The following is a 19,223-nucleotide window of genomic DNA, read 5'->3' on the forward strand; positions in this document are numbered from 1 at the left end:
CGGCTTTTGAGAGAGATGAATACTTAGACTCTATTTGAGCTTCATTATTTTCTCATTAAAATGAAAAATATGATCATTATTTATCACATTAAGTCATTATATTTAATTTTTTATCTTTTGTATGGAGTTCATAAAGACTATATTTTTCATTTTCATTTTTACAATAATGTGGTTCAAACGGGGGCTTAACCTTTTGTAAATGTGTCACTCATATCCACAACTTATCATTTATTACATTTGTATTCGCAATAGTTTGAAGTCGTGCACACGTGTTCCCATTTAACTCCTATTTGATTATCATTATTCAGAAAAATGAAGTTACATCAAATTGTACCAGATTTAGTGTAACCATCGAAGATGCTCTTAGATTGATGAGAACGTATAGACATAGTGCTAATCATGAAATAAACCATATCAAATAAATTTGTTTACCACAATTTTCTAATCTATTTCACTACTCTATACATATACACTGATTGAAAAGTATTTTTGATAAATACTATACACCCGTTTTACAAATATATTCAATTAAGTCCCTATTTAAAGACCATTATTGAGAGAAAATAATTTTTTGAATATTGATTTTTTAGAAAATGTGTAGTTAAGAGTTAAGGAAAAATTTTAGATTTATATACAAAATATTTTATTATATGAATATGAGATTGAAAAGAGCATGATAATTAAATAGTTTTGCTTTAAAGTGAAACAAATAGACACTAAATATGATATAAATGTTCACCACACTCTCTCTCTCTTTCTCTCTCTCTCTTAGTGAATAGAGTAAAATGAATTTGAAAAGGTGAAGGTGGTGGTGGTGGTGGTGGTGGGTTGGATGTGGAAGTGGTGGCTGGTTGGAAGTAGTGGTGGTGGTGTGTGTGGCGAAGGTAGAGGTGATGGTGGATTTGAGGAGGTGGTGTTGGTGATTGTTGGTGCATGTGGTGGTGGTGAGGTGACGGTGTCATTTCGGTGGCGTCAATGGTGTGGAGTGGGTTGGGGTGAAATGAAGAGGGTTTGTGGTCAATTATTTGAGTAGTTGAACCAATAAAAGGGAGAATTTAAAATCCATAAATAATTTGTTATTTAAACAAATATATGATCTGTGAATAAATTTCTAATTTTGACCCACAATTTGTGTATTGTGACTGTGATCTTACGCACTATGTAAGCAGTACTTGTTTGTGCTTATAAAGTGTATGTTATTCTGAACTTGACTTGTTTAATCAATTATTAAGTAAAAATTTTGCTTTTAGGTAACCACACTGATTTTTGAAAATTTTCACAATTTTCTTATTTTAGAAAGTGAATTTGAATCCTTTGTAATTATGTACTTTTTCCTTCATATTTTTGACCATTTGGGTGGCTAAATGCTTACATAAAGTGACCAACGAGGCATCATATTTTGGCCCATGGAGTGAGCCTAAGCAACCCATTGACCAAGTCGATGAAAGGCTCGACCTGTTTGAATTCTAGACATGGCTATAAAAAATTTGTTGCAGACTTGTGCACTACATTCTGTTTCGCACGAGTTCGTCGCTAACAATTAAAAAGGGATCAGACAATTGTGTAAGGGACAAACCTCTTGAGACAAAGTCTCAAAAAGGGGTGTTCTTTATTAGCGGTGACTTTACAATCGGAAATTAAAAACAGAATGCCTCCAAGAGACGCAAGTACACGAGTTACTGAAAGAAGTGTTTAAATCTAAACTAAGAAATTTAAAATTACATGTTCTCTATTCGAGAGTTTTTTTGATTCGGTCCTTTTGCTCTATGTCTTTCCTTCCTTTTATACTCTCTTGATGATCTCTTTGTGATCAACCGCCTAAAAACTGCTGGATCGTTCTATAACTGCCCACTTTCCTCGTAATGGCCAACTTGTCACGGAAATACCTTTTCTAACTGCTGCCATTACTCTTTGTCGTTCAACCGTCTTCAATTAAGTTCATTGAATTGTGGAACGTGATAGGGCTTCTTTAATATCTGCACTTCTTAATAACCACAACACTTCATGTTTGCTAAGACCTTGGGCGACTCGAAAGTTTGGTCGAGAATAGAGTAACAGCTCTGGGCGACTGCATGGCACTCAATTCGCTCAGATCCTGGGCGACTTGCAAGCTTGGGCGATGGTGCTACCGCGTTCCTGGGCCTCCCTATTTGGGCCTTCATCTTGAATTGTCTGATTGGGTTTCGTTCTTTGGGCTATCTGATTTGAGAATCCTCCAATTCGGCTTCATTCCTTGGGCCGTTCGATTTGGGCTGAATTTTTATGTGTCAACAATTACCCCCCAATATGGCAGAATTAATACCAATTATTAAATTTTGCCATATTCACTTTGTGTTTCCAGCAACATTCGAAATTCCCAAGAATTTCAATCATTGTTTTCTTCCATAGCTTGAAAAGGTGCAACGTTTTACAAACCCTTATAACCCCCAAACACGTCATTTCACTGCACCATTAAATCACGCCTCACTTTTTCGCGTTTCTCTCCCACGATTTACTGTTCATCTCTTTGCTTCCCTGCTATGTATGCTTTGCACTTTCCATCTTCCATCTTCATTTTCATTCTCTTCTTCGAAACCAATTTGCTGCCATTGTTTGACATTCTGATAATCAATCCAAAACTTTCGTCTTCTATAAAAATGGATTGTTTGGTCCGCCCATTTTACTACTTGTCTTGATGTCACCTTTGGTATGGGAGATATAGAAAATATTTTTTTTGGCCAGCAGCAAAGTTTTTCCCATCAAAGTTCTTCCCATAGTCTCTTTGTTCTTTACAAGGGGTTCAATAATAGAAGGCAATTTTTGGAATGCTTGCGGGCCACCTTGCTTGCTGAGAGTGCTTCTCAGCCTCTTTGCCCGCCATTGCAGCGATGCATTTAGGAAGGCAGTGCGAGGCCAGTCTACCCTCTTACTCGACGATCGATCGGGAGATTAGCTTACTTTTAATTGTAGTTTGTAGAGCATCCATTATTTGTAGTTTGCATCTTTGTAATGAACGTTTGATAATAAAGAACTTTATTTGAACGTATTTCGCTCTGACCTTATTATCCTTAATCGTTCAACATGTTTTGATTACGCTTTTATCTGTTCACTTCCCCCATAAAGAAAGAACATATTTTTTTTTAAATATTTGTCGTTAATGAATCTCACGTGCTTGGTGCCATCTAAATCTTCCAAATGATATGCTCCATTGGGCAACACACTGTTTACTTTGTATGGTCCTTCTCAATTGGGCGACCCTTCCCGTACTTTGGGTCCTTGCTATCCAAAGGGAGTATCGTCTTCCAAACTAATTCGTCAAGGCTGAACGACTTGGCTATGACTTTTTTATTATAAAACTTAGCCATTCTTTGTTTTTGAACTTACAATCTATCTAAGACGTCCAACTTTAATTCGTCTAACCTCAATAAATTTTGAACTAGTGCTTCAATATACTCATCATCATTTAACTTATATTGCAAGCACACTCTAATCGATTGCACGTTGATTTCCATAGGCAAAACAGCCTCATGTCCATAAGTAAGTTGGAAAGGAGAAATTTTGGTACTTGACCGAGGTGATGTTCTATAAGCCCACAAGGCTTTATTCAGACATTCATGCCAATTTCTGGCATTTTCATCTATCATCTTTCTGATTATATTTTTTAGAATCTTATTAGAAGATTCTGCTTGTCTGTTGGATTGAGCGTAATATGATGTGGAGTTTACTAATTTAACCCCAACCTCGCTCAAAAACTTGTTCACTTAATCACCATTCAAAGATGTTCCGTGATCTACCATCAACATTTGTAGAATTCCAAACCTATAAATGAGTGATCACGGATAAACTCTATGACATTCTTTTAGATGATCTCTTTCAAAGGTACCGCCTCTATCCACTTGGTGAAATAGTCGATTGCAACTATAACAAAAGTATGTTGCTTGGACGATGGGGGATAAATCTTCCCTATCAGGTCTATCGCCCAACCCTTAAACGACCAAGGTTTAATAAAATGTGTCATCTCTCGTACTGGCGCCCTTTGTATTGGGTCATGCTTTTGGCATGCTAAACAACTCTTTGCATACTGAACGCATAATTCTTCCATCTTTGGCAAAAAATATACACTCCTAATAATTAACAATCTCATCCTTTGGCCAGCTTAATGAGCTCCACATATCCCTTCATGCACTTCAACTATGATCGTCTTGACTTCTTGCAAACTTACACACTTTAGCAATACACCATCAGAGCGTTTTTTAAACAACTCTTTATCTATTAGTGTATAGTTCAGCAGACACAGCTTCATTTTCCTACTAATCCCTCCATTAGGTTCTTTAAGGAACCTTTTAATCTCTGTTCTCCAATCCATTGCATCTCTATCTTGTATGCAGTGAAGTTCAATCCTTCTCGCCCTTCTTTAAGTCACGGGCAATATGGTTCCATACTCACAAGTAGACTTCCAATTCAAAACCTATGAGTACCCTGAAGCTATTTGGGCCAACTCATTTGCCACGTCGTTATATATCCTATTAACGCATTGAAGTTCTACTTGGTCGAATTCTTCTAACAATTTTTGGGCGATCTCATATTGACTTATAATGGAATCACTTTGGCATTTAAAATCACCAATCAATTGGTGAATTACCAATTGAGAATCGCCCGTAATGATCACACTTTTTACTCCCATATCTATCATTAGTTCTAGGCCCACGATTAAAGCTTCATATTCGGCCTGATTGTTGATGCACATTCTGTCTAAAGTGAATGCGAACTTGTAGCAAATCCCTAAAGGATTAATCAATGCTACTCCTACTCCTGCACCTTTAGAGGTTTTTGACCCATCGAAATACAACACCCAAGGTTTTAGCTCGAACGAATTGATTTCTAATTCAATTTTTTCAGGCATGTCAAGGCATGGATGATCTGCTAGAAAGTTAGCCAAAGCCTGATTTTTTACTGCCTTTTGAGGTATATATTGTATCTCGAATTCCGATAAAGCTAATGTCCAAAGGCCTACCCTTTGGTGTAAAATAGGGCGCGAGAACATATACTTAACTAAATTTACTTTAAAAATTAAATAAACGGTTACGGGCCGTAAATAAGTCCTTAATTTTGTACATGTGAAATACAATGCAGGATATAATTTTTCGATAGCAGAGTAATTACATTCACATTTTGTTAACCGTCTACTTAAGTAGTAAATTGCCCTTTCTTCACCAAATTGGTCTTCCTGTGCGACCATTCCAGCTATTGATTCTTTTTCAGCCGATACGTACACTTTCATTGGCCGTCCTTGGATTGATGACACCAACATTGGTGGACTTGATAAATATGTCTTCAGGCTTTCAAAAGTCTTTTGATGTTCTTCTTTCCAGACGAATTCGTCCTGTTTTTTCAGCTTTAAGAGCGGCGAAAAGACTTTAGTTCGCCCTCTTGATCGAGCATCTGGCTGATGAATGTTGGACGATCTTCTCCTTCATTGCCAATATTTACTTTGATCAGAGGGTCTTGTGTTTAAGCGTTTCCAGGTTTGATGATCCGCATCACTTCGTCGTCCAGTTCCCTTGTGAGTACTTCTTCTTCTAAATAGTCTACCTTGTTGACTTCTCGACCAATGCTTTGTTCTAACTCGAATACTGCTAATTTATCTTTCAGCGCTTTCAGGGCTGTCTCTTCTTTTGCCTTGTCATTGCATTCCTTATTGAAAGCCATTAATTTGGCTTTGAAGGCCTGAATATCGGCCGTTTGCTCTTGTTGCTTAGAACTCATTCAAGACTCCTTAATTATTCTTTTGCCAATTACTGGCTCTTCTAGGGCCACTATATTTGGTCTCATCTGTCTGAACATTTCAGTGAGTGCGTCCACTAAAAATGGCTCTTCGCTTTGCGCGACAACTTGAGTTTCTTCCCCATCTTGTACTACCCTGACAGGTTCATAGTTTCCTTCGTACATGAACTTTTCCACCGAGTTTGCTTCTGCGACAAAAGGCCTATGATCGGCATGTACCACATCTGCTTCGCCCTTGTTATTCCAAAAAATCAGGCATTGATGGAGCGATGAGGGTATACAGCGACTTCCGTGTATCCAATCTCTTCCTAGTAACACATTGTAACTAGTAGGATCATCTATTACAAAGAAGACTGTGGTCCTAGTAGTCGTCCATATAGTTATGTCCAATGGCATAACCCCTTAGCTGAAGTTGCTCCTCCATTGAAACTCGTAAGGATGACTCTGTTGGGATCATGTCACCCTCTGTCTTTGCAAATTTCCTCATCATCCTAGATGGAATGGTGTTTATAGTTGCTCCATTGTCGACAAGCACTTTTGCCACAGGGATGTCGTTAACTAGAGCTTTAACGTACAATAGCCTCAAGTGTTTAGTCAATTTCATGGCTGCCGTTTAAAGATAACCCTTTCGGCAGCCTCTATTTCTACTTCCTGTTTGTTTTCTATCGAATTATCCCCCTGTGATAAGTCGACGTGCAGCATATCGCGCTGAGCCTCTGTCTCTTGAATTTCCTTCTTACTGTTTTCTAATGCTTCCTCATCAGTTACCCAACCTGTGGGAGGGGGCATTATTCTTGGAGGTGATCTATACTTTTCAGAGCGAGGCACTCTCTTTTTTCTTTTGGGCGTCCCGTACAGTACGTAGAAATCGAAAGGACGCCCAGATGGTTCTCCCAACAAGTCTACTTCACGAACTCCCTCTCGATGTAGTTGCTTCAACAGAGTATTGTGTGATACTCCTCTCCTTCTTCTTTCTGCTTCTAGGTCTATTTCTTCTTCGATGTCTGTCATCCCGTCGTCTTCTTCATCGTTGTAGGCCTCTCTAGAAGTCTGGCCTTCTTCACATTCCAACACGCAAGTCTCTCCTTCGTTGTCCTCCCTTTCTTCTTCTTCTTTTTCTTTATTCTTGAATTCATTGGCCAGTAAGTAATTATTGGCCACGACATGAGGTAACGTACCGAACTGGATAGTAAGGGGCTGATCTGGATCTTCTCCATCCCTTCTGTCCCGCTCAAACTTTGATCTCCCAGAAGAAGTTTCTGGCAGTTCTTTCATTAATTCATCTGTACCGGTCTCTTCACTATCTTTGAGAACATTTTGATTGGCTACCTTGAGTAGTTTAGGCACTTTAGGATGTGGCACTCCCTATTGCTGCCTTTTCATTCGTCCATAGTTTCGTTGGAAACGCCTTTGTTGGGTTCTAGTCATCTCATCGAAGAGTATTGCTCTTCCTACATTATACTAGAACGAATGCCATACATTTGGCCGACGAGATTGCGGCCTAAATGTTCTCCCATTATCTGCTGGCCTGAACTGCCTCTCAAAATGCGATCCTCTATAGAATGATGTATATCGCCCTCTACCAGGCTGAGTGTTTGGGAAGAAAGTAGGGCGATGGGGATGCTGACATACCCCTGGTTTCTCCGTGTTTTCACTCACTTCTCTTTTACATTTTGCACACAGGACGTCTTTGTCCTTTTTTGGTTCTTTCCCCTTGATTCGTTCAAAGACACTGGGATGTGGTCTAAGATCCTCTTCTCCATCATCTATGACCAACTTGAATTTTGGCAACTTGTTGTTGAAACCAGACGTCATCATGTTCACTCCAAGTGGCTGTGGAAAAGGATTTTCATCCACTGCCATCTTCTTCTTATTGTCGAACGTAATTCGTCCTGATTCAATGACATCCTGCAATACATGGCGAAAAACCAAGCAATTGTTAGTCAAATGTGACCATGCATTATGTCACTTACAATATTTTTTACCCTTAATTTGTTCAGGATTTGGCAATTTATGCTTATCGCTCAGCTTTATCTGCTTATCCCTATATAATTTATCAAATATAAGGTCAGCTTTGGTTACATCAAACGAGAACGTTCTAGCCTTTATGTTTCCATCTTTCATGGCTCATCTTTGCCCCAATGGTCTAGGCTTAGCCATTATAGGACAAGTATACGTATCTCCTTTGACCAATTCGGCCAAACACATTTTGGCCTGATCGTATGACTCGTCGCTGATGGTATGAACGTCAAAATTTAAGTCTTTGTAATAAGTCCCTTTACTAGAATTTTTCATCTGCGCTTCCTCTCTTATCAGTCGTTCATACCTAATCACATTCGCACTTAACTAGAAAAGTTCAGGAAATTCCTTGTCCTGAAATTTCTTTTTTAAATCAAAGCTCAAACAACCCTGAGGGATTTTGACAAATTCTTTTTCGGGCAGATATACAAAACACTTGCTTTTTGCTGTCTTGAAACTTTGGAGAAAACTTTCTGCCCATTCGTTTGGCATTTGACGTAGATTCGTCAAATCAGTCAAAGTGACTTCAGACTCAGTTTTATAAAATTGAGCGTGGAATAACTGTTCCAATTGTTGCCATGTTTGAACAGGGTTCGCTGGCAAGTTGATGAACCAGGAAAAAGCTACTCCTGTTAATGAACTAGGGAATAGCCTCATTTTATGGTAATCAGTTACATCGCCACTTTGCAATGTGAATCGCCCTATATGTTCTAGAGTAGACACCTCTCCTAAACCGGTAAACAGTGAGAATTCTAGCACTTTATACCCTCTAGGCCATGGATATGCTTGGTCTACCCAATCAGGATATGGCTTTGTGTAAGTCGGCCTAATGACAGGACGCACCCCAAAAGCCATTTGATCCTGTACGATTTCCATAATCTGATTCCTCAACATGACGTTGGGGTCATATGGAATTCCTACAGGTTGGTTAACCAGTTGATTTGCATGAGGCCTGATGTTTGGTCCTTAATTGGTAACAAAGTTACCATGATTAGGGTCATTACCATTAGCCTGAACATCTATTCCCTTATTAACACGTGGGGTATTATGTCCATTGTTTAGGATATTATCGCTTACATTTGGATTACCCTCCAAGTTAGGCGTACCACTACCATTGTTCTGATTTGGCACTGCACCACCCCCTTGGTTTGAAGTAGAGGGACAAAAAAGTGGTTCTATCCCTTGATTCGGATTTAAGGTTGAGGGATTATGTCCCACAATTGTCCTAGTTTGAAAGTGATTTACAAGAGGTATAACCGGTTGACATATTTGGCCTACTAACTTATTCATTGTTTCGTTCAAAGTGTTTAGTTGTTTGGCCATATTGTCATAATGTGCATTCCCATTTTGGGTAAATCTTTCCATATTATGAATACTTTAAAAATTTACTTGCTCAACGACATCTTGTGTGAGTTCTCCAAGTAGTGCACGCATAGTTCGAGGACTCAACTTTGTCATTGGTTCGTAACGATTGTTACTGCTCTGATTCTGTCCATCTGTTCGTGGAGAGGCATGCTGCTCCTCATATCGCTCGATCACAGACTGGATTCCTCCCTGATTTTCTGCTTCCTTATCGGATCTCTGAGGCATATTGTTTCACCTTTTGTATGTTCAACACCAAACACCACTGTCCCACTGGGCGTACCAACTTATTTCGCGCGGGTTCGTCGCTAACAATTAAAAAGGGATTAGACGATTGTGTGAGGGACAAACCTCTTGAGACAAAGTCCCAAAAATGGGTGTTCTTTATTGGCGGTGACTTTACAATCGAAAATTAAAAACAGAATGCCTTCAAGGGGCGCAAGCACACGAGTTACTGAAAGAAGTGTTTAAATCTAAATTAAGAAATTTAAAATTACATGTTCACTGTTCGAGAATTTTTTTTATTCGGTCATCTTGCTCTATGTCTTTCCTTCCTTTTATACTCCCCGGATGATCTCTTTGTGATCAACTGCCTAAAAACTGCTGGATCGTTCTATAACTGCCCACTTTCCTTGTAATGGCCAACTTGTCATGGAACTACCTTTTCTAACTGCTGCCATTACTCTTTGTCATTCAACTATCTTCAATTAAGTTTCTTAAATCGTGGAACATGATAGGGCTGCTTTAATAACTGCTTTGATAACTGCACTTCTTGATAACCACAACACTTCATGTTTGCTAAGACCTTGGGCGACTCGATGGTTTGGGTGAGAATAGAGTAACAACTCTGGGCGACTGCATGGCACTCCATTCGCTCAGATCTTGGGCGACTTGCAAGCTTGGGCAATGGTGTTACCGCGTTCCTGGGCCTCCCTCTTTGGGCCTTCATCTTAAATTGTCTGATTGGGTTTCGTTCTTTGGGCTATCTGATTTGGGGATCCTCCAATTGGGCTTCATTCTTTGGGCCGTTCGATTTGGGCTGAATTTTTATGTGTCAACACATTCATTCGTAAAAGTATGAAGAATTCCAACTATAAATTTTCGTTGATAACATCAAGTAAATTGTTCAATAAAAAAACTACAAATAGCAATTGTTATTTGAAATTGCGGTATAATAAAGGTCTTTTTTTTTTGAGCATTTCATAATGGAGTTGAGATTCATCCGTTGTCCATTTATGTTGTCCAATTTGCTATCCATCCAATTACTAATTGACATATCACGGAAAATTAAAATTGATACAACTTTAATTTTTCAGAATGTGTCAATTTGTAATTGGATAGACAGCAAATCAAACGGTAAAAATGGACAGTAGATCTCAACTCTTCATAGTGATCCTCACTGCCAAAATAGAATATCATATTAAAGACGGCAACTTTGCCAGCTCTAGTGGGAGCATTATGTTTTGCCTTGTCTGGGAGTTCAGCAAACGTGGGTGCTTCACCTTAAGTTATGCTTGGGAAATAGAAAACCAAAAATAATTAAAATTATTTACATATTGCACCCAAACAAAAAAAAAAGAGAAAGAGAGAGAAAAGAAAAGTAGAGAACTAATTTCTAACCAATGAAAGTTCAAATCTTTCATGTCTAATAGCTATTCTCCGTTTCTGAAGCTGACACTATAGATGTTGAACCAGCTTCAAGATCAACCACCCACTTGTCATAAACAGTTGACCATGTACTTACTTTCTCAGGATATGATGATGCTAATAAAAATGCAAAAACTGGTAGCCTGGCCAGTAACAAACTTCTTGTTGAGATTTTTGATATCCAATAAATCTCGAACTATGATATTAACGTGGATTAATATTATTTTATAGACATATGTCGATGAATGAAATAAGACCACAACCAAGTTCATGAACTACACCCGGCCCAATTGTATTCCCTTTTGGATGGCTTGAATCTTGACCCATTTACTTCTTTAATGGTCCAACTTAAAGCCTAACCCTAGAATATATATATAACTACAACCCTAGCCACTTTCTTGTGATGTTTTGTGTGGTTTTGTGAGAAAAATCAAGGAATCTCAGCTGCTTCCTTTGTGTGTGAAAAACAACATCTAGAAGTGTCCAAAACGCTAGTTTACTTTGTGTAATTGGTGGTTCCTTCATAGTATACCTTTGTGGTGTCTTCTCCTAAATTTTGTGGCCACAAATCATCATCTTTTCTTGTCCTACGTGGGTAAGATTGAATAGCAACCGAGGTGAATTAGATTGGTTGTGGTTTGGAACCGATTGGATTTGTTGTTGGTAGAGAAATGTACGTTGAATTGAGCCTAGAAATCAACGATTTGAATATCATTTGAGAGAGCTTTCGCAACACTTCTTGCCTACCATATTCATCAAGGACAAACCAAAACTTCAATCGGCTCTCTCTCACACACAATTTCAAGCAATAATGCATCAAATGCAAATACATCAGAACTTGTTGTAGGCTTGCCAGTCTTGGTTAATTCAGGGGCTAAATATCCCAGTGCTTGGTTGGACTTGTTCCGTGTTTTTATAGTTTGGCAAGTTCGAAGTCTCCTAGCCTGCCATTTAACTTTGAATCCAACAGCGCATTGCCTGATTTGATGTCTAGGTGAATAACAGGTTGTTCCCATTTTTCGTGCAAATAAAGCAGTCCAAAAGCCACTTTTGATGATCTTGAACATATGTTCCCAAGTTAAAGTCAACTTGGGTTCATCAAAAATGTACTTGTCTAAACTCCCATTAGACATGAAGTCATAGACAAGTAGTAAATCATCTCCCTGTCAACACCATCCTAGTAACGGAAATAGATTTCGATGCCTAAGGCGGCCTATGGATGCAATCCCGGAGATAAATTCACCCAAACCCTGCTTTGATCCACTGTTTATTTGCTTCACCGCGACTTTGGTGTTCGTATTAGGCAAAGTTCCTTTATGAACTATGCCAAATCCTGAGTACCCAATTAGGGCTCTGTCTTTAAAACCTCCAGTTGCCTTCTTGAGTTCTTCATAGCGATAACTACGCAGGCCAATATCAAGCTTCCAGGGTTCAATCACATCCATACTCTTGATTTTCTTAATCATGTACAAGATTATCCCAATTAAAAGTGCCACAGAAACAGCTGCTGATAAACAATAAATAAATTTAAGGATATATATATATATATTTCACCTTGGTTGCTATGCAATCTTACCCACATAAGACAAGAAATGATGATGATTTATGGTCACAAAGGCTAGGAGAAGACACCACAAAGGTATACTATGAAAGAACTACCAATTGCACACATTATACAAACATTTTGGACACTTCTGGACACCTTTTTCTGACACAAAAAGGGGGCAACCTGGATTCACTAGTTTCTTCTCTCAAAATCACACAAGCATCATATCAAAGAGGCTAGGGTTATATTCATATATATACTCTAGGGTTAGGCTTTAAGTTGGGCCATTAAAGGGGTAAACAGGCCAAGATTCAAGCTATCCATAAGGAATACAATTGGGTCGGGTGTAGCTCATGGACTTGGTTGTTAGACTTTTGGACACTTCTGGACACCTTTTTCTGACACAAAAAGGGGGCAACCTGGATTCACTAGTTTCTTCTCTCAAAATCACACAAGCATCATATCAAAGAGGCTAGGGTTATATTCATATATATACTCTAGGGTTAGGCTTTAAGTTGGGCCATTAAAGGGGTAAACAGGCCAACATTCAAGCCATCCATAAGGAATACAATTGACCGGGTGTAGCTCATAGACTTGGTTGTTAGACTTATTTCATTCATCGGCCTATGCCTATGAAATAATATTAATCCACGTGAACATCATAGCCAATATTTATTGGGTATCAAAAACCCAACATATATATATATTTATCTTCATTGCCTTCAGTTCCTATATATATATATATATATATAGGAACTGAAGGCAATGAAGATAAATCCAGGATTTTTCTTGCCCATTAATCTTAAAACTCCATCCAGCGATATGGTGAGAACTAGCAAGTGAACCAGTTGAAGTAGAGAATCCTACATACATATACTCCATGACAATTGGTGAAAGATCCACTGCAAATGACAGAATTGGAACACTTGGTCTTGACGAAGAAAGTGAAAGGGTAACATTTAATACATTAGTAACTGAATCATAATCTTAATTTGGACAATACCAACTCAAAATTCTCAACATGCTTGCACGTATATTTGGATATGCATGCATAATAGTTAAAATGATACATATAATACATCTATAACTTATTTATTGGCACTCTAGATTACAACCAAACTTGTATTCGTTGGCTACTTCACAAATTTTCAGAACTTTGGGCTTGAATATCACTACCCTTGCGCCCTCGCTGTTTATACACAAAATAGCTCTAGTACTGCTTATCTATTGCTAAATTTTTATAATGTAGCTTCACTTTTATAACTTTTGATAGCCATTAATTTTGTGTATCTAAAGTAAATACCATATCAACTTCATGTCAAAATTATGTACCATTTGATTAAGATTACATAACACAAAATCATAGTACAATCCATTAAACTAGTGGAGGCCAGCAGTATTGGTTCCTATAGTATTGTCTCATAATTTCCAGCACCCAAAACACAGAAAAAAGGCCTAAATTGTATATAGCAGCTTCCACCATCGCTTCTTGCAGTTCGATCAAAGTTAGTTGCACTTAGGTCAGTGCAACCTTCAGGCACTGGAACACCTACTTGCTGGGCTGCTTTCCCTGCATCAATACAAATTTCACATCCAGTTAGGAAATAGTCGTGTTTCCTGTTAACAAATGATTACTGAATTTTTAGTGAAATTTCATGTTGTTAAATTTCATTTCATTATAAGTTAGTCACAGTTAGGTCATTCCATTGAGGTCTATTTGATTAACAAATGGAAAGACTGACGTGGCATCATGTGGTATGCGTTCATAAGTAAACTGTTGCTCCATTAGTCGTACTAATGGACACAGACATATTGATCCCTTCATATAAAATGTTTAACATGTGTGTCTCGGGTGTAGCAAAAGATAAAGTTGGGCAACCAACTTGGAACAAAATGAAATTTAGTAAAATTTCGATAAAATTTTAATTACTTCCTTATCATATCGAAGAAGGCTGCCTTGTCTGTTCACGTCACATCACATTTTTCTCAAACTGTATTCATTTGGGTGTGTTTCTATTAAAGAAGGCTTTCTTATCTTCTGTGATCCATTTTTAACACTTTTAGATATGGTTGCGAACATGGATATTGCTTCTAAGAGCAAGAAATCTAACCATAGAAAGTTCCTCTCTCCATAGTGTCCTTGTGTCTCCAAGTGCAGCAGAGCTCAAGTACTGGTCAGCCAATTGTACCCTCTTCACATTCTCTTGCCCCTGGACAAGCATGTTACCGTACTCGAGCAACTTTGCAAGACTCATCTTGGGCTTCTCGAATTTTGGGGGCATTCTCTTGAGTTCACAAGCTTCTTCCCAATGTTGTCAAACTCCTACCCACTTTCTTCCTTCATCATCATAGACTCTTGCCCTCAAAGCACCAAAGATATTTGCAAAAAGTACAAGATAAATCTTGCCACATGCTTGATTATAATACTAAATACGATCGTACATAAGAATAAAAAAGTGTTCAATACTATACGTACAGTTCGCTTTACCAAATAAGCAATCAATTTATATGTACACTATGTAACATGACTGCAAACACTACAGTAGAAGTGTGTTGGATCAAAGAAGACAGTAAACATATTTATTATGGACACTTTACTCTATCTCCACTTATGAAAGGTCCAAATGAAACTTACTAATGGATTGGCCAGGGAAGGTATCAACAAGCTTGACAACATCCTTGTCAGGCTATGATGCTTGGACTCGGATACTGGTATCGGGTATGGATACGTAGCTAAGTGTCGAATTTTTTATTTTCTAAAACGGTAGGATACGGGGATATGGCTAAAAAGAGTCCGAATTTCAGACACGAGTACATGGGTACATTTTTCAAACTTTAATTTTTTACTAATCCAAAATGTCATTTTGAATAGATCAAAATAAATAATTAACAAAGAAGAAAATGAATGTTAAATAAGGAGTTAAGACGAATAAAATAAAATTTTCAGGTTTAATTTTCAATCATGGGAATTAATAAATATTATATAAAATAGAAAATGAGGAATTTGATAGCAATTTCAACTTAGTGGAGTACTAAGTAGTACTATATAGAACCCATTTTCATTTTATACAAATGAAACTCTAAACCACCGTTACAAAGAGAGAAAGAAGGGGGAAAAAGGAAAATGGAAAGAAAAAGAAAGAAAGAAGAAGAAAAAGAAGGAAAAATTTAGCATCGCTGTCCTTCTCCACCATCTCGGTGGTGACGCTAGATTTATAGAGAGCGAAAACGGGAAAGAAGAAAATGGAAAGTAAAGAAAAAGAGAAAAAAAAGAAAGAAAAAAAAAGATGCAACAACGACGAAGTGTCTGGTTGAAATTTGAAGGATCCAACACATATACCATACCCATACCCATGTCGTATCATGTTCGACACGGGTACTACGACTATTTCGAAGAGTCAAAGCATCAGAGTCATCAGGGACGTTATCATTTCAGAAAATACCCTTGCAAACACCAATACGGTCTTCTCAGGAGGGAGCCCAATAGAATTTCTCCATACGACCATCACGGATTAGTGGTGCGTATAGCATTAAGAAGTCATTACAAGTGACGATAATTGGAACGCGGGGATTCTCCTCCTCGTTGTACATACCAAGGAGTTGCAAATTGGTCAGGTTATCGACAATGTTCATAAGTGTGGCATTAACCACCTGGTTGTTGACAGTGTATTGGATAGTGCCTCCAAGACAACCCGCACCGGCGTGAAGATCGTTAATGAAGAGGCAGTTCATTTTTCCTTCTTGATAATATCAGCTGCTTCACGGTGCCTTTGCCTAATGAGCTTGGCAGGCTCTCCTGCATTTCCACTTTCCAGTTCTCCAACATTCATCATGATTGGGCTGAATCATAGCCATTAATTTTAAGATCAAAACCCGATTAACATAAACTTGATTTGGAACATGATCAATCATGGAATATGAACTCACACTTAATTCCCATCTTAGAGAAGATAAGTTCACACTGGAATGATTTACCCTGACCTTGACCTCCCCAAATACCCAAGATAAGAGAACCTGTTAAACAACTCAATTGTTCAGTAAGATGGACTATACAACACTAATTAGTTCTAATGAATGACAAGAGATTGTCTAGTACTGATACTAGGTCCAAAACATGGTCCTAGGATGAACATACTAATTGCGTAAAGTTAGGATTTCTTACAATAATGGGTTGCAAGAAGGAATTATTACTGGGAAGAATGACAGCATAAAGAGGTCATAAACACGGCTGTATTTCATACATACTTGACCAGAATACAATGATCCTTAGGGCTAAACAGTCTCCTATATGCTAAGTCTATAAATAAGGAAATACAATATATAATAACCATAAAAAATCACGTCATATGGTAACAAATAATCACTAAATCAGCTCCAATATTTTGAAATATTCAACACTCCCCCTCAAGTTGGGTAGTATAAATTAAACAATCCCAGTTTGTCTACCATTTTTTCAAATATTGGCTCAAACAATCCATTCGTCAATAAATCTGCAACCTAATCAGATAAAGGTAGATACGCCATGCTTATTGTCCTATTTTCTATCTTCTCTTTGATGAAATGTCTAACAACCTCAACTTGTTTAGTCCTGTCATGATGAACATGATTATATGACATTGCAATGGCTGCCTTATTATCACAGTATACTTTCATAGGATGATCTTTTTTAATGCCAAGTTCCTCTAGCAGCAACTTCAACCATATTATCTCACAAATTCCATGGGCCAAAGCTCTGAAGTCAACTTCGGCACTGCTCCTCGCCACAACCGGTTGCTTCTTACTCGTCCAGGTGACTAGATTTCCTCATACAGAGGTACAATAACCGGTTGTAGATCTTCTGTCCACTACTGATCCTACCCAATCAGCATCAGTGAAAGCTTCAATCGACCTCTTAAAATTCTTTCTGAAAAAAGACCAAGCCCAGGTGTCCCTTTTAGTTTTAGATATCTCAAGAATTGATGAACACCATCCATATGCTCTTCAAATGGAACATACATAAATTGGCTTACAACACTCACTGCAAAAGCAATATCTGGTCTAGTGTGTGACAAGTAGATGAGCTTACCTACTAGACGCTGATATCTTTACTTATCAATGGGTGTACCTCCTGGACAATCCCCAATTTGTGATTGGGATTTATGGGAGCATCAAATACCCGTTTTCCCAAGAGATCCAAAACATACTTTCTCTATGAAATAGAGATTCCATTTCTATTTCTTGTAACTTCCAATCCAAGAAAGTATCCTAAGGGGCCCAAGTCTTTGATCTCAAATTCTGTCGCAAGAGCCTTCTTCAGTCTCTCTCTTCATAGTTATCACCTGTTAGAACTATATCATCCACATAGACTATTAGTATGGCAATTTTTTCGCCTGAGTTCCTGTAGAATGTAGTGTGATCAGATTGGGCTTGTTTATATCTTTGTTGGCATACAAACCATCTCCTCTGATATACACACCATCTCCTCCCATATTAGAGGAGATGGTGTGGATATCGAGATGGTTGATTCTTTAGTGAGTGACAGAGGTAACTACGGTATAGTTTTCCAAAAATTTCCATCATTATTCCCCCTTAGGGGAATTTTGGAGGTAAAGTGTCAAAAGAACTCTCCCTGTGTTCAATTTTGCAATTGGAGCAAAGGTTTTCCGGTAGTCCACTCCATAAGTTTGAGAATATCCCCTAGCTACCAACCTGGCTCTGATACAATATTACTGGGAAGAATGACAGCATGAAGAGGCCATAAACACGACTGTGTTTTATACATACTTGACCATAATACAATGAAACTTTTATAGGGCAAAACAGTCTCCTATATTCTAAGTCTATAAATAAGGAAATACAATATATAATAACCATAAAAAAAACCGTGTCATATGGTAACAAATAATCACTAAATCAGCTCCAATAATCTGAAATATTCAACAGAAATTTAACCTTGATCTTAGGTAAGGTCATGAAGTTTTTGCTGATGTGCACAAGAAACTTGTCCATGAAGGCAGGAACAATGTAAAATCCACCCATGGTGTTGTCAAAGTTGTACCTGCAGCATCAAGAACATCAGATTACGATCAAAATTAAACACTGATTAATCAATAAATTTCCCATGAAAATTCTAAGTGGGGCGAGCCAATAGTCTCCAATTTCCATCTAGTCGAGGATATGTTTGGTATAATGCAACATATTGGACTAGATAAAGGAAGGAAAAAATTCTCATTGTCACTTATTTGTGAAGATTGTGCAGTATTTATATTGGGCGGTTTAGCATGATATCTTATAACCATCATCTATTTATGAAAATTGAGCGCGTCTCACCAGTGCATACGTGAAGAAACTCGTACATTAAAGACAATACTTAAATAAACATATCCGTATAACAATTGCAGACGAAACAGTTCAACAGTTTGTTCTTACGTGCGAAGTCTCCAGCTGATGTACTCATAGGAGTTCATGACAGCATCATGGGTTCACATTCCGGTGGGAGCTTGGAAAAGTGAATCCACCATACCCTTTCCTCGGGCGATATCCTGTTGGTCATCAGAAATATCCGGAACAAGACCCTTCCTGCCTTCCATCTGTTGGAGTCTGTCTGTTTCTTCTCGTCAATCTCAGGACAACCTTAAAGTTTCCAGATGAAACCTTGGGGATAAATGCAGAGTTCACCTTCTTCAAGCTGCTGCCCAAGAAGGAGGAGCTGGGGACTGCAGCAGCTCCATTCAAGTTCAACTGTTACATAAAATTAAAATATGTATGTTCTACAATAATTTTGTTGAAGACGAAATTCAAATAAATAAATGTGTTCCCATTATGATTCCCTAGATAGATGGTTTAATACTCATTTTATGAAATTGAACACCTACCATACTTTCGATGAAAAATTGAATCCACGCAT

The 19,223-nt window shown here is 38.0% G+C and overlaps 2 pseudogenes; both read right to left on the reverse strand.

The window, feature by feature from the left end:
• Positions 1-10,789: 10,789 nt before the first annotated feature.
• LOC111406278 lies at positions 10,790-13,672 on the reverse strand (annotated as a pseudogene).
• Positions 13,673-16,613: 2,941 nt separating this feature from the next.
• LOC111406284 lies at positions 16,614-19,223 on the reverse strand (annotated as a pseudogene).

This window comes from Olea europaea, chromosome 1 (assembly GCF_002742605.1).
Source record: "Olea europaea var. sylvestris chromosome 1, O_europaea_v1, whole genome shotgun sequence".
NCBI classification, from domain to species: Eukaryota; Viridiplantae; Streptophyta; class Magnoliopsida; order Lamiales; family Oleaceae; genus Olea; species Olea europaea.